The sequence below is a fragment of the Macrobrachium nipponense genome, chromosome 2 (assembly GCF_015104395.2).
Source record: "Macrobrachium nipponense isolate FS-2020 chromosome 2, ASM1510439v2, whole genome shotgun sequence".
In the NCBI taxonomy this organism is placed as follows: domain Eukaryota; kingdom Metazoa; phylum Arthropoda; class Malacostraca; order Decapoda; family Palaemonidae; genus Macrobrachium; species Macrobrachium nipponense.
Window position 1 is genome coordinate 21,430,216 of NC_087201.1, and position 16,326 is coordinate 21,446,541.

Sequence of the window (16,326 nt, forward strand, 5' to 3'; positions counted from 1 at the left end):
TTGATTTTTTTAGCAATGAACAAAAGCTAATTTTTTTTATTTAATGTTTCAAGAACTTTCTGAGCCTGGAGGACACCAACCATCTACAATAAGAAACTTGTGATGTATATCATGGTAAATGTACCATAAAAATAGATAACTTAAAGGAAATAGATATGAGAAGAGTGCCACATATATTGGGTAAGATTTGGCATATGCCTCTAAAATCCTGGGAAGTTAAGTATTAACTGCTTCTTCATCCTTGTTTATTTTTGAAAGGCCTATGAGCCCTCATCTGGCACTCCTGGATTGGCTTCCTTGTGAATTCCAGCCAATAGTTTGGCAAGTAGCATTGTGCCTAGGTATCTCAGCTTCCCCAGCACAATTTTCTTTCCCGTGACCTTTGTTTTTGGAATTTGTGCTTCGTCTGATGAACGTTTTTTAAGAGGAAGAGTAAATTTTATTGATGTTTTGCTGTGTTTATATTACTATTAATAAGAGTTGAAAATAAGTACATTAATAATTTTTTGTCATAAAGAATGTACTACTGTATTTATTCACTAAAATAAAATTAAAATAATTAGTGAGTATTTAACATATGCTCTACGAAAAAATCTCCATTGCCATTATTTGTTTGAAGAGATATAATTCAGAGATATCTTTTGTTGTAAATTAACGAAGTTTGGTTGAAAACAGGCCCATATTACTTCATTGCATAAGCATGAAATGCAATTTCTCCATTTCTGAACATCACTTTTGCCTGGCCGCTATCCGTTTTATATTCAGCCTTGGCTATAACCTGCAGTTGTAATTTACGAGCATTCTTTCTTGAGATCTCCATTGCATGAGGGATAAACAAAAATGTATATTATATTTACTTATGGAAGCCACCACTGAGAATCTGCAGGGTTTAACAACTAGTCAATTTTAATGGAGCCCTTAATAAACGCTTGAAAGTTACAGTAAATGATGTCTGCAATAAGCTGTTTCTCAACTTGGCTGTTTATGTCAATACACGTTTACAATAATTGCTTCATCCAGAATTCTAAAAACCGGTTTTTTTAGTGGAGGAAGGATGAGTATCATTAGTATTACAATGATAGATATCCACTTGCAAAAGTCAAATAATACTTGTACCGTATTGAGAATAATGATAATTAATTTTAATAACACGTGTTTTAGTGTAATCATATTGCATGCATTAACATGTTTCAATATATGAACAGTGATGATGTGCCATTTGCTTTCTAGTTTTGTTTACGTCCTAAAATAATCAGCTGATTGCATTTTAACGATTTCATCACTGTCTTTAGTTGCCAAATAGTACTTAATTCAGAGATACATTCCTTTTGTAAATTATCAAAGCTGAGTTTAACAATGCAGATTCTATATCACGTTTTTCATACTGACAGTACCTAAAAGGGAAACCATTGTTTTGTTTACGTTTCATTGCCATTCTCAAACAACTGCTAATGATAACAATACAATAATGAATGATAATTGTCGTATACAATTATCATTCATATGACTGAATTGTTTGAAACAGTTACAAACAGCTTTGCTTTGGTCAATGCATTTTTGTTATAAAAGCATGGGGGAATGGGAAAACAGTGTCATAAAATCATTTTAAAAATGCTATGGATGGTAACAAAGATGATTTGTATGATATTGACGATGAAGCCGAAATCATCTCGCCAGAACCAGACTGGAATCCCTTTGATGGCACGTGTAATCAACCTTGTGATATGTATGAGAAAATTTTAATGAAAAGTTGTTATTGTAAATGTTATTACTACCGTAATTACACCACCACTGAAATTTCTAAAAGTTACCAAAATATAAAGGTTGCTGAGCGCAACCATAACTCGATGTTTAAATTTTCTCAGCTGGGATCGTATAGATAAAAGTTTGTGTCATTGATTTAGAATTATTCCTGAGATAGGCTATTTGTTATGAAGATATGCAAATAATATATAAGGCAAAAACATTTTTATTACCTTTATCATAAGTTTATTTCATAAAGTGAATCTTCATGTATATGTTGGTGGTTAGGCTATAGCACCGAGGCCGAGGCTAGCCTACCAACATACACATCTTAGAATTCAAAGTTTGATTTTTAAAATCATTGCATAAGACGACCCCCAATTTTTAGAGGAGAATTTTAGGATTTAAAAGTTGTCTTATACGCAAAAATATATGGCAGCTAGTTTTGAGTAACAAACTTCTGGAAACTTTAAAGGGTTCAGCATTAAGACTGGAACACTGAACCATTTGTAAATTGAAATTTTGTACTTTCTAATGATTAACTATCCATAAGGGGTTGCCACTTACAGTGTGCCTTGTGCAGCAAAATACAAAATATATTGCGTCATTTGAAATGTCTTGTCATGTCAGCTATACTTTCTTTGTTTTGCAATTTACCCATTCCCTTTGGTTGTGTCCCTGTGTTCTGTATACAGTGGTCCCCCCGTATTCGCGGGGGATGCGTACCTGACCCCCCCGTGAATAGTTAGAACCCGCGAATGTTTGGAACCCCTATAAAAACGCTAAAAACAGCCTATTTTGTTAGTTATAACTCAAGAAAAACCACTAAAAATGTTCATACTTGGTTTTTTTTAATAGTTTTATCACAAAAAGTGCATTTTATGATGAAATTGATAAAAAAAACCAGGAATTTGTGGATATTTCTCATAGAAAAATACCGCGAATGCGCGAATTTTCCGCGAATAATGCAGGGAAACGTTCCCGAGAGAAATCCGCGAATGTGTGAGTCGGCGAATCCGGAGAACGCGAATACGGGGGGTCCACTGTATTTTCATTTCTCATTTCAAAACAAATTCTAAAAATAAGACAAATTAGGATCCGGCTATGTGAACCATTAGTCGTATTAAACTACTTTATATTAATAAAATTGATGTTCAGCTACAAACCATACATATGAACACACCACCTTACTTCCCTTATATCAGCTAATGTCAAGTGGTTTGGTAATTAGGTAAGTGATGCCAAGTGGTTTGATGATTTTCTCAGGCACGATTCATGCAGTTTTTATAATCTTCAAAATACTGTGTTCACCAGCAAATCAATATTACTCACAATAAAAAGATTCAAAACCTGATCTTATAGTATCTCAAATGAAGATGCTAAAGTCTTGGAAAATTACTATCTTAAAATATTTTGTTACATTATTATCTTACCATATTTTGTTACATTCAGTAATGTGTGGGACATCTAGATTTTTTCTTTCCACAATTTTCCCCACTTTTTCAGCTCAGTTACTGAATAATACAGTAACTTAATTTCTTTCATACCATGAAGGTGAATTACACTCAACTGGAATCAAATATGTATCAAGGTATTCCTCACCAAAATTTGATGACAAAAAAATTATTTTAACATAGCACAGTACAACACTAAAATTTTTACTATGGTACCAAGAACACCAATCACTCACCTTGTAGCAATGGCTAATGACACAGAGATATCTGTTTATCAAACCCCCTAAATCTCATTTGCATACGCACAAAAAACAGCACAAACTGTTAAGAACTACCATCAACCTCAAAGAACTAATAAATTAAGATTGCAAGTACTCTTTCTTTTTGTTTCAAATAGTTTATCCATCCTTACTAAAATGCAATATCAAAAGAAGTTATCCAGAAGAAAGAAAACAACCATGTCATACTTGACTAAAATTATCACAATGTAACATGCAAGTACGATATATACGCGGTAAAATATTTCAATTCAGAAAAACCTAATGCATTGCTTAACTGCCGAGTGACTGACAACTTGAAAAACATATTGTATTTGATAACAGTACATTAACACACATGTAATATCAATATGACTGTATATACACAATGATGAATGAATAACAGGAATAATTTATCATTTAAACACACACAGATATTAAATGCTTATTAAGAATTGCAAAACAATGTAAACCATTCTGGCAGGAAAACTTTCAATCCATTAACAGAGAAACAAAATTAGTGCCATAGAAACAACTAATTTGCAGAAACTAAATATAAAACATCTACATTTACATAAACAATCTACACCATTTAAGAAAAAAGAAAAATAATCCTTGGAGCTAATAATAAAGTGCTGTATGGAAGCCACTGCTAATCTTCTTGCCATGCTTTTCTGCACAAATAACTGAGATCCAACACTACAAAGGCTTAAGTACTTTCCCAGAAATTTTCCAAATGCTAAAATGGCTTCTACAGTACATTATCAATTTTCAGCAATTTTATCAGCATTATAACATCAAAGCTTAAAAAATAAATTTTAAAAACTCCTTTCCATAAAAATTCACTACTTTTACAGTGGCTTTTTGTGTTGCATGAAAATCCCATAAGCTTTAAAAAAAGAGGAACTGCTTCTTCTAGTGGTTAATAAATGTGTACATGGCTCACCAAAGTCCCCATGGCAAACTGCCTCACTTCATGTGTGTCTGAAACAGCTGCAAAATAACATGAAAGATCTCCATTACTACTAAGAATCTCAAAGTTTTACACTCCTCTGAACATTAGCATAGTATCCCAACCGAAACGTTGGAAGGACCTTAAAGACCCAGTATGAGCTTCTGGAGGCAAAAAATGAAGAACCTCAAGCTGGATACCTCTATTGTAAGATGCAGGAGTCTGTAATGTCACGAGAATTAAGCCTAGTAAGATACCAGAAGTGACAGGAAGATGATGAGGGATGATTCCCCTCAACACATCACTAACTGATGTGGACAGATTGAGTTTCTGCGACTACTGGACATAAGTCAGAGAAGCTGAAAATGTATCAGAAATCTCTCTTGAAAAAAGGTAACAAAGGTGGACTGACACTCCAAGTGCTAGCCATTATAATATAAAGTGAACAAGGTTTTCCTTAAAAAGAATAGATACTTAATACCCTTCTCCAGTCTTTTTGTACTGCAAAGGTCAGCTCCTGTATGGCTTCCCATTGTCTGGTTCCTGATTAAGGTTCTTAGACTTCTGTCATCCTCTCAATTCAGGGGGCCCAAAAAAACTACAGCTCGTATGCTCCCCAAGGAAGTCTTTTGACTGCTTTGGTGTAAGGAGCTCAGATCATACTGGGCCCTCTTCGATAAGGACAACGTTTCATTACTCATACACCTAGTTGTTATTTTTTTCAATAAAACATTACAGCCAGTTCAAGCACTCAAGGTTTACCTATATGTCATGGCAAACATCCCAAATGAACCGTTTCCTGCACCCTTACACAAACAAACCACTTTCTCTATGTGGTCTCAAATTATTTTTGTGTCCCTTATTAAAAAGGCAGACTCTCACACCTCTTCTAAGTTGCACAGCATCCTAAAGGTAAGCACATAATTTGATTTTATTTGGAAATGTTTCATTTAAAGAAGTCTCAGTGTGTGTGGGGCCATCAGAGGCAATAATACTGAACCAGGGAAGGCACTATAATCCTGCATCCCAGAGCCGCCCTAATGCATAAGTGAGCTAAGTGGCTGCTTAGGGCTTCCACGCTATCAGGGACTCCAAGGAATGCTTGGAAAATATTAAATCAATCAAAACTACAAAAGTAACAATAAATAAAAAAATACAAAAGTCAAAATAAAAAACTATCCAATCATTAAGATTAATTTGGCACATATTTTGTGCACATATTCAAGTATTTTTTTCAAGCAATTTATAGATTTGTTTATTTTTACAGTTTTTTTTATGTAAGATGGTACTACAAGTATGTTTCAATATCTGGTTTTGTTTTATAGTGGGAAATATAATTTTTGTATGACTACTCCATTTCTTTAAATTCAGGCAATTAAACTGGTTAACTGTTTTATTGTATATGTTGAAGTCTTGCCTGCTGATTAGTTCTGTTACTTTCAAGTTCAGTGTGCCACACAATACGTCACTCTGAAATTTATCAAGTGCAAATAATACTGGACCATATTGTGAATTTACTACCCCTATATGGTTAGTTGAATTGAACTGAATATGGAATTTAAGCCAAAGGCCAAGTACTGGTACCTATGAGGTCATTTAGTGCTGAAATGGAAATTGAAAAAAGATTTGAAGGGAGGGCTCCCAAATCCAATTCTGCTTAGGGCCTCATAAAGGCTTGGGACGGCCCTGCTGCAGCCAGACTCAACATAATTAGCAATCACAAAGAATAACACTGTACATAGTACATAGGTTCGTGTAATACTTCCTGTTCTTTATAGTCAAACCCTAATGAGTATCTGGAATAAAGAAAACGGTTAACCTGTGACTATTCTTCAGATATTTATTAAGAATAAGCCATTTCATCACCTTTTGTAATCTCCATTGAGGATAAACAGTAGATATGTTGAAAAAAAAGGTGTTAACATAGGAAAAAGCCATGGGACTGGAGTGAACTGGCATGTAATGGGGAAGATAGCTGATATTACATGCTGTTGTCACATCTCTGTGAGTAGTATGAAATGAAAGCTGAGGCGGTTGTTGTGAACAGGAGATAGAGCCTTCCTGAGTTCTTTATATTCTATCACTGTGACAACAAGCACTATTCTAGACCATGACCAGCCTCGGGGGGGACCCATGAGAGAGTAACTCCTTTGAGGAATCATGGCAGCTACCAACAATAAGTTTTTCCTACGTACTAATGACAAATTTTAAATCAATTTGTATTTTTTTAAATAATACAACTACGTATGGTCTTAACAAAGGAAAAATTCCCTCACGCCTGCTAGAGTCCAGTTAAAAAAAGTACTAAAAGGATTTTGGTGGTAACAGGAGCTAGACAAGATGGAGGAAAGGAAGTGGGCATAGCCGATCTACATTAATATCCCAGCTACAACACATCAGTTTCCTTTAGCCCAGTTAACTAAATTAGGGATGGCTTGAGGTGGGCCCCATACGTTACAACCGCAGGTTTGTTAGTTATGAAAAATGCAAATTGATTTAAAATTTGTCATTTGTTCAAATACAGAACAAACCTTTGGTTTTAACATAAAGAAAACTTACTCTTGGAGGGAGGACAGAGAAAACCTCAGACCTGACTGGAGGTTCAATGCACCTGGGCTCACTTCCTGGGCAAAGTAGGATATAGGAAGGAGTCATATGCCTCTGATCTGTTAAGTTAAAAGTTACTCAGCTGACGGAGGCGATGTGAACTGTAATTGTCGGAGACAACAATACTTGCATCAGTCACCAACCTTGTTTGTTGCCATTTCTGCTTTCCCCTTGTAAAGAGATGAAGGGACTTTCTCCATATATAGTTTGTATTGTGTACGAACGATAAAAATAAAAATAAACCAATGGAAAGGTGTTCTGTTCTCTATATCTGACCCATTCCAGCACATGTTGGATTAATTCTCTCCATTGCTGGCCAGTAGAGGAGAAAAAGAAAGAGGAAGGAAGAAGACCAGCCATCCCATTTACTCTCACCTTCAAAACCAACATCCTAGGAACGAAATTAATCGTCCTGCTAGAGGCACTGCTAGAGGCACCATCGGACCCAAGGAAAATGTGTCAAATGACCTATGGGCAATGTCTTGCAGACAGATGGATGTGAAGATGGTTTGGCAAAGCCATGTAACAGCCTTTAAAATCCTTTGAACTGTCAAGTTCTTTTTGAAAGCAATGGAAGGGCCTAGACCCCTAACATCACATGCTCTTGCATGCACTGTATCAGCATCTGAACATGAAGAGCTATAGGCTTGCTTAATTACTTCATGTAGCCAAAAGGAGACAGTATTCTTAGACACTGCTTTCTTGTTCCGGTCTGTACTAATAAAAAGTCTTCGACAACAGGGTCTGAGATGTCGAGTCTTATTTAGATAAAAGTAACTCTCCATGGTCATTTCCATCAAAATTCCCAAAGGAAGAAACAGAAAGGACTTGAATCTGTCGTCGTGAACTGAGGGATTTTGAGTCTTGGTTACAAATTCCGGGACCAATTTGAAGGCTACAGAATCCCAACCCCTCCTGTATTTAACACGAAAAAGAGAGTCTATGAAGGTCACTAACTCTCTTTGAAGAGGTCAAGGTTAAATGGGAAACTGTCATGAAGGTTAAAGTTCTATTTGATGAAGCCTGTAATGGTTCATGTGGAGGTCAAAGGTCAGCCAAGGTCAGCCGGGGAACAGGATTGCTCAAAAATGATATTGTTATGATACAATAAAGTTTGTTCATACTTACCTGGCAGATATATATATAGCTGTATTCTCCGAAGTCCGACAGAATTTCAAAACTCCCGGCACACGCAGTGGTCGGCCAGGTGGTAGTACCCATTCCCGCCGCTGGGAGGCGGGCGTAAGGAACCATTACCATTTTCTGTCAGATTTTTCTAGTGCCACTGTCTCCTGAGGGAGGTGGGTGGGCACTTTGATTATATATATCTGCCAGGTAAGTATGAACAAACTTTATTGTATCATAACAATATCATTTTGTTCATGAATCTTACCTGCCAGATATATATATAGCTGAATCCCACCTTTGGAGGAAGGGGGAGACAGATTCGATTTTGGGAAACAATTTCATATATATGATTGATATTTTGGTTCCTTAACTGTTAGCATAGCTGACTTCGTGAGTACCGTCACCCAAGTCTGCATCTGCTTTACTAGAGACTCCAGCTAGGTAGTGACCTGTGAAGCTGTTGAGTTCTAGAGGATCTGTACAAGGCGGGGCGTGACCACATGCAACTAGATCCTATATTATAGACCTCCAATTTCGGTACTGCATTCCTAGAGGTGCCAGCAAGGACGTGACCTGTGTAGCTGGTGCGCTCTAATGAACTGTCACGGGGAGCGTGACCACAATGTGACAGATCATATAGGTGTTGTTTAGACACCGAATGCTGTTAATGCTTCACTGGAGGTGCCAGCAAGGACGTGACCTATGTAGCTGGTGCGCTCCAGATGATTTGTCAATGGGGGCGTGACCACACTGTGACAAAAACATTTTACCTTACTATGAGGGCGAAGCAAAAACATTACCACCTGACCTAGCCTATCTGGTTAAACTTCGTAAAACCAAGGCTAATGGAGGGAAGGCCGCCTAAGGCGGCCTACCCAAGACCACAAAAAACTAAACACCTACATAAACATAATAAAAATAAAAAATAAAAAGAAATAAAATTAAAAAGTCCAAACTAACATATTATTTTCTAAAAGATAGGAAGAGTGCTACTCTCTGTCCCCAATATATTGTCTGCTGCGACATATGGGCCCAAAGAGTAGCAGTTCTCGTATGTAATCCTCACCTCCCGAAGGTAGTGAGAGGCAAACACTGAATTACTACGCCAAAATGTGGCATTCAAGATGTCATTGAGTGCCATGTTCTTTTGGAAGGCTACCGACGTAGAAATAGCCTCAGTCCATGCGCATTCACTTCAACACTTTCATATCACTGTCTTGACAGGATGAATGCACTTCCTTGATGGTGCCCCTCAAGAAAAAAGCCAAAGCATTCTTTGACACTGGTAACCTTGGCTTCCTGACCAAACACCACAAGTTATCAGAAGGACCTCTTATAAACCTTGGTTCCTATCTTTTCAGACGGAGGGTTGACTTCCTAGCTATTGCTTAGGAGTCTGCTTCGTCTCAAGAGCCTCAGCGAGGATGTGACCTATGGGTAAGAGTTCTTGTGGGTTTGCCGATGGGGTCTTATCCACTTACTCGGCAAAGCCTAACTGGCATTTGTCAATGGGTGCTAATCCACTCATATGACCATATACCTATGCCTATTAGCATAATTAAGGAGCACAACACCGATCCCGATCACCTGATCCTAACACGAGGGTTAGCGCTTAATTTTAAAAAGAGTTAAACTAAAATTAACTCACTAGTTAAGGATCAGTGTCGGCTCCCTATCCCAGCAACGTATCCGCAGACACGAACAACCAAGAGAAAAGGATCTCTTGTAGGTTGAATTGACATCCTTCGTGTAACGGGAGGTCAACACAGAATTGCATCTCCCGTAAGTGACAGCTCATATGTCCTTTATGACATATTGTTATGGAACCAAGAAGAATTCATAAAAGCTCGCACTTCATGCATAGGTTCAAACGGACTGGACATGAGGAACTTCAGAACTACATCCAAGTTCCAAGACGGCAACTTGGGTTGTTGAACCTTCATCGTTTCGAAAGATCTCAAGAGATCGTGAAGGTCTCTGTTGTCCGCCAAGTCCAGGCCTCTGTGCCTAAAGACAACTAAAAGCACACTCTTATAACCCTTGATTGTAGAGACTGCAAGTTTTAGATCCCTTCTCAGAAAAGGAAGTCAGCAATCTGGCTCACAGGTCGTGGTGGAGGAAAATGCCGTTCTTCTTGCACCAACTCCTGAAGACTATCCACTTCGATTGTACACTGCGTTGGAAAACGCTCTTCTTGCACTGGCGATAGCTTTCGCCATTGACGTATAGAAGCCTCTCGCTCTGGCCAACTTTTGGATAGTCTGAATGCAGTCAGACTCAGAGCGAAGAGGCTTCTGTGGTACCTCTCGAAGTGGGGCTGTCTGAGTAGATCTGTCCTTACTGGAAGCGTCCTCGGGAAGTCTACTGCAAAGGCCATGACCTCTGTGAACCACTCTCCTCTCTCGCAGGCCGGCCAGAACCGGGGCGAACAAAGTCATTCTCGTCCCTTCCGACACCGCAAACTTTCTCATGACTTCCCCTAAGATCTTGAACGGGGAAAGGCGTACAGGTCCATCCCCGTCCAGTCCCAGAGAAGTGTGTCTATCGTCACTGCAGCTGGGTCGAGTACTGGGGAGCAGTACAGTGGAAGCCTCTTCGTTCTGGACGTCGCAAGATATCCACGAGCGGACGTCCCCATAACCCCCACAGCTCTTGGCATACCTCCAAAGCAGAGTCTACTCGGTTGGCAGAAGTTGACCTCGTCTGCTGAGGAGATCTGCCCAGACATTCTCTACTCATGCTACAAACTTCGTAAGGATCATGACGTCCAGTGCCCTTGCCCACAGCAAGATCTCCTTTGCCAGAGCAAAAAGGGACTGAGACTGTGTTCCTCCCTACTTCTTCAAGTACGCCAGAGCTGTGGTGTTGTCTGAGTTGACTTGGACTATTCGACGAGAGACTTTTTCTTGGAAAAACTGGAGAGCTAAAAGATGGCTGCCATTTCCTTTAGGTTTATGTGCCAGGACACCTGTTCCCCTCTCCAGGTGCCTGCCACTTCTTTCCCCCTAATGATGCTTCCCATCCCGTGGTGGACGCGTCGGAGAACAACACTAGGTCGGGGCTCTGAAGCTTGAGAGACACGCCCTCCGACAGCTACACTGGATCTAGCCAACATTTCAAGTGATGTTTTACCTCTCCTGAAATTTCCAAGATCATGTGTAGATTCTTGGTTTTTTTTTCCAATTGTACTTGAGAAAAAAATGTAACGGTCTGAGGTGCAGTCTCCCAAGAAAACAAACTTCTCCAGCGAGGAAATGGTCCCCAGTTAGACTCATCCATTCCCTCACCGAGCACGAATCTTTCCTTAGGAAGGCTAAACACTTTGTCTAAGCCTTGCTGCTGACGTCCCTGGACGGAAAAGCTCGAAAAGCCACTGAATCCATCTGAATCCCCAGATACACGATGGATTGGGTTGGGATCAGATGTGACTTTTCGAAATTCACCAGTAGTTCCAGGGACTTCACCAACGATTAAGTTGTTTGAAAATCCTTCAGACACCGCGTTTGAGTGGAGGCATGAATGAGCCAGTCGTCCTTCGAAGATAACAATTGCGAAGGAGGAGACTGAGGGGCCGCAGGCTGAAACTATTCTTCAAAAGAGGCTCAAAGCCATCGAACCAAGACCTCTTCTTCTTCTCAACTGACACACGTTTCGGGAAGATGGTAACCGTGCTCTCTAGACAACCTCTGGAGAGCTGCATGAAAACTAGAGAGCAAGGCAACTGGCGAAAGAGCGGAACGAGGAGAAGGAGAAGGGACTGCCTGTACTCTTGATTGGCAGCCTATCATCCTTCCTCTCACGATGTGGCTTTGCCTTTCTCACTGCAATCAACAAAACAAGTTGTTGTTGCAAAGACACAATCATCCTTTTCGATGGAGAACATTCCTTCTCAGGCAAAAGGCTGATCCTTTGAGAAGACGATGGGCGAGGGGAAGCCCTCCTCCTTCTCACATGGACCGCCAAGGATATATCTTAGGAGCGACCGAAGCGCTCAAAAGCATACTCATCGGAAGACGTCCTCTCCGGTGAAGATCGCAACACAGTAGAAAAGAGAGAGGACGTGAAGCGTCCCCCTCCCTGAGACCCTACATCATACATCTCAGCTCTCTTTTACTGCAGAAAGTCTTCCAATTGCCCAGGAGACGACTGCAAAGCAGAAGGAGCTAACGGACGAGAGCGTCCCCCTCCGAGGAACCCAAAGACGACGGCCGCCTGTGCGACCTATATCGTCTTCGTTCTCCTCAGAGGGAGCGAGACCCTCCGAGAGTTCCAACTCCTGCGCGGGGAGGACGTCTCTGAAGACTAAAGTAATCTTTCAAGATTCAAATTCTATGAGATTATGAGCCATGACATCACCTATAGACGAATCTTGACTATGAGAGATGTTCAGAATCATTTCTAGATCATCTATGCTATTCCAGTTTTTCTGCAGGAAAAACTGGAGAGGTGTGAATTTCAGTCTATTCAGGGAAAACAAACTTCTCCAGCGAGGAAATGGTCCCCTGCAATTCATTCATTCCCTCACCGAGCATGTTTCCTTCCCTAATAAGGCTGCGTTTCACTTTAAACAGGAGTAATTTGAAGACACTGTAGAAGATTGTTCACGTGTTTCTTCCTAAAAGTCTCCTTCCTGAGATCCATTACTATTCTCTGATTCTCGGCGAATGTCTGAAGAAGCATTAACGTTGTTGCGTCCATCCAAGCGTCCTGCCGAGCGTCGCGCTCGGCGCTGTCGTATTTGGCAGCGGAAGGAGTCCCCTTCATAATCGAGCAAGGGACGTCTCGGCGAACTAATTGACTGCATCTCTTGCACATCATTCTTGTTTCGAGGGAAATCATGTGTGTTATGCCGCCGTAGACTCGGACAGAATTCTGTTACCATGCGGTAAACAGAACCGAAAAAGTCTAATACATATTTATATACATACATACATTTATACATATATAACCATACATATATATATATATATATATATATGACCCCGACCTGGGTCGCGTGGGTTTCTTAAGTTACTGTGGGTCATGCAGAAATCAAACGCTCAGTGATTAATTTAACACCGGTCTTATATTCTAATAAATTTACACAAGGGCCCGAGTGAAATGAACTTAATATCTATAGTACCGGCGGGATTGAGACCGAGCGGAAACCGGCAGAGGGCACGAGGGGAAAGTGCGTCTTTCCCTTCTCTTGACCGACGCTTAACTAACTGACCCTCAAGGAGACGGCTTGGTTTCCTCTCTCCTCAATACCCCCCAGAAACCCCCGATATATTGCTTCTAGGCCATGATTGGGTCTGGCACCTGTCCTTAGGTCTATTGACCAATGGGTGCCAATATAGGTGACGCTAAAGAACCAACGAACTTTTGGGGGGGATGTTTGGGGGGAGGTGACGCTTTCTTCATCTGAGAGAGAATGACCGTTAACGACCTCATGGCGTCTTGTAAGGTGTTCCGATATTCTAGGGAAGTTGTTTATAAGCCCTCTAGAATGGCTTATCACTCCCTCCCCAAACTCCTTTGCGTCCTCGCAAAGCTATAGTCTCTGCCTTGTCCCATCTCGAGTCTCTTTTCTCAAGGTACTGATTTATCTAAATTCAAATTAACTATCTTAAAGGGGGCCATTTGACGTGTGTACAAACCAAAGGTTACAAGTAAATTGAACACGTCTTACAACATCATAAGATCTTTTAAAAAAAAAAAATTAACTAATAACAATCACTCTTGCCTGGAACAGATCAAAACCAAAAAAAAAGAAATCATTCAATAACTTCAGGTTCATAATCAAAACAAAATGGTGAAAACAAAAAGACAGAAAATTTTACACATTCAGCCACTGCCCTTGGCAATCACGACACATGGCATCCATTTTTAATGACATTGTATCACGTTAATCTATTAAATTTCTTCAAAATAACAAAAACATAATTTAAACATACACAGAACAAAAATAATGCAATGGAATTTTCACGAAAATAAAAGAATCCTCCTGGAACGTCAATGTACATTTACTACTATCACATAAAAAAAATAAAAAAAAAATAACTAAAGAACCATAAAAATAAATATGGAAATTCAAGCACAAACAAACAAAAATTTCATCATCTGTGAAAATCAAAAAAAACTTTACAAGCATTAGTGTAATTTATGAAAGATAAAATAGGATGGAATCGGGGTTTGCAACAAATTTAACACCATAAAAAAAAACAATAAAAAATCAAAATAATAAAATAACGTACATAAGCAACACAACCACATCAAAACAAAATTACACATAAGAATATGATCCACAGGTAATAACATTTGTTCTGAAAATAATTTGGACAAGTTATATCAAACAACATAAATTCGTTACACATTACAATCTGATCGAGATATCAAGAAATAAGATTTAAAAAAAAAATAACACTGGTATGATTCTGGATCCTAGGCAAAGACGTGGGTTGGCATTTACAAACTCTGTTCACTGACCCCTTTCATTTACTTTGAAATAGCATTTACTTATGACATAGGCTCGGGAGCTCGGTCTTGTGCTCTCGGCCGGGCGCCCACTTGCGCCCTGGTGTTTTTCTCTGGCTCGGCTCCCAGGTACCCGGCCAACTTCGGGTACGGGATACTGGTTGGTTGGTGTGGTACACCAAACGTCTTGACGTATACTGTGTGCGACAGGTGTTTCTCGCTTTGTGCTTCTAGTACATTTAAGTGGAATAAGCCAGTATTTCGATTAATTTCTTTCACATGATATGATCTCCAACAGGCAGGTTTTATCCACCATCCTATCCATGGGTGGGAGCGTATATACGCATCCACGAACACAATAATACTTGTATTACCCTGGCGCCGCAGGGAGTGGTCTCACCACATTTAATGCTCACGATAGAATTTAACAAGTACCACTTCGAGTGCCCTAATAAGGGACTTTTCTATGCCTGTATGCCTGCCGTAAGGATTTACATAAATAAAATGGATGGCTCTTTAAATAAAAAAAAAAATACTTAACAGGTTGCTTTTCCATCGTATTAAACACACGATAGTTACTTACAAATCTAGTTATGTCTCAAATCATGCCAATCCAAAAGAAGTGCTCTAGGGCTCTTCTAAGAGATCTTTCTATGCCTACATGTCTAGCATAAGTGCCAACATGATCTATGTGTATATCTGTCTCTACTAAGGCTCGAGGAAGAACGACTTGGGCTCGGATATCAGCGGCCCTTTTTTCCCTATTTACTTAACATGACGTCTTTCACAATGAAAAACACGTTTTTTTTGATAAATGCACAAAATTCGGGAACTCGTTACTCTCACCTTCCACACAAGCCTTAATCTGACTAATCCAAGCTTTAGACACCTGACTTTCAACCAATTCTCGCACACTCCAACTACAAAAATCAACCACACTTTCATTCTCCGGGCATTTATTCTGGAATCCCCCGGACGGAGTTCCACCTGCATTTAACCAGCTACCGCCTCAGGCACTCCCATTCATCTGAGAGTGCTTGCGAATTTCCCGCTTTCTGCGCGTCGCGCTTACGTTTGATTGACTGTCATTGTTCGGTACCGTCGCGACGTTGCGGCACTATGCCTGCAGTGCCTGTGCCACCAACGTCACGAGGTTTCTTTGTCGTTCCTTCTGCGCCCGCCCTGTAGTCACAGTTGTTACTCTTATGATGTTCCTGGAGAGAGCATCCGCCATCCTATTACCTTACCCTGGGACATATTCAATTTTTACGATGTCAAACTCTAAGATTCGCTCGATCCATCGAGCTTGGCGATTTGTAATCTCGCTCTTCTTCAACAGACATGTTAATGGTTGATGATCTGTGAAAATCTTTATTTTGTGTCCCAGCAAAAAATAACGGTGTCTCTCCAGCAACCATAAGACCGCTAAAGCCTCTCGATCGAAGGTACTATAATTATTCTCTGCCCTTTTTAATGCTCGTGATGCAAAACAAACTGGTCTTTCATTACCTTCATCGTCAATCTGGGAGATTACTCATCCTATCGCAATATCACTTGCGACTGTGGTCACAAAAAAAGGACGATCGAACCTCGGATAAGCCAAGAGTTCGTCGCTCATTAGGGCATCTTTTAATTTCTGAAAAGCTTCTTCCTCTTTCTCACCCCATTGGAAATCAGGTTGCTTCCTTAATGCATCTAACGGTCTCGCTATCCGTCCAAAGTTCCTAAT

At 39.9% G+C, this 16,326-nt stretch overlaps 1 protein-coding gene across 1 annotated transcript in view; it reads right to left on the reverse strand.

The window, feature by feature from the left end:
* LOC135220476 (A-kinase anchor protein 9-like) overlaps window positions 1-16,326 on the reverse strand; it is a 465,336-nt gene that overhangs the window by 277,137 nt on the left and 171,873 nt on the right.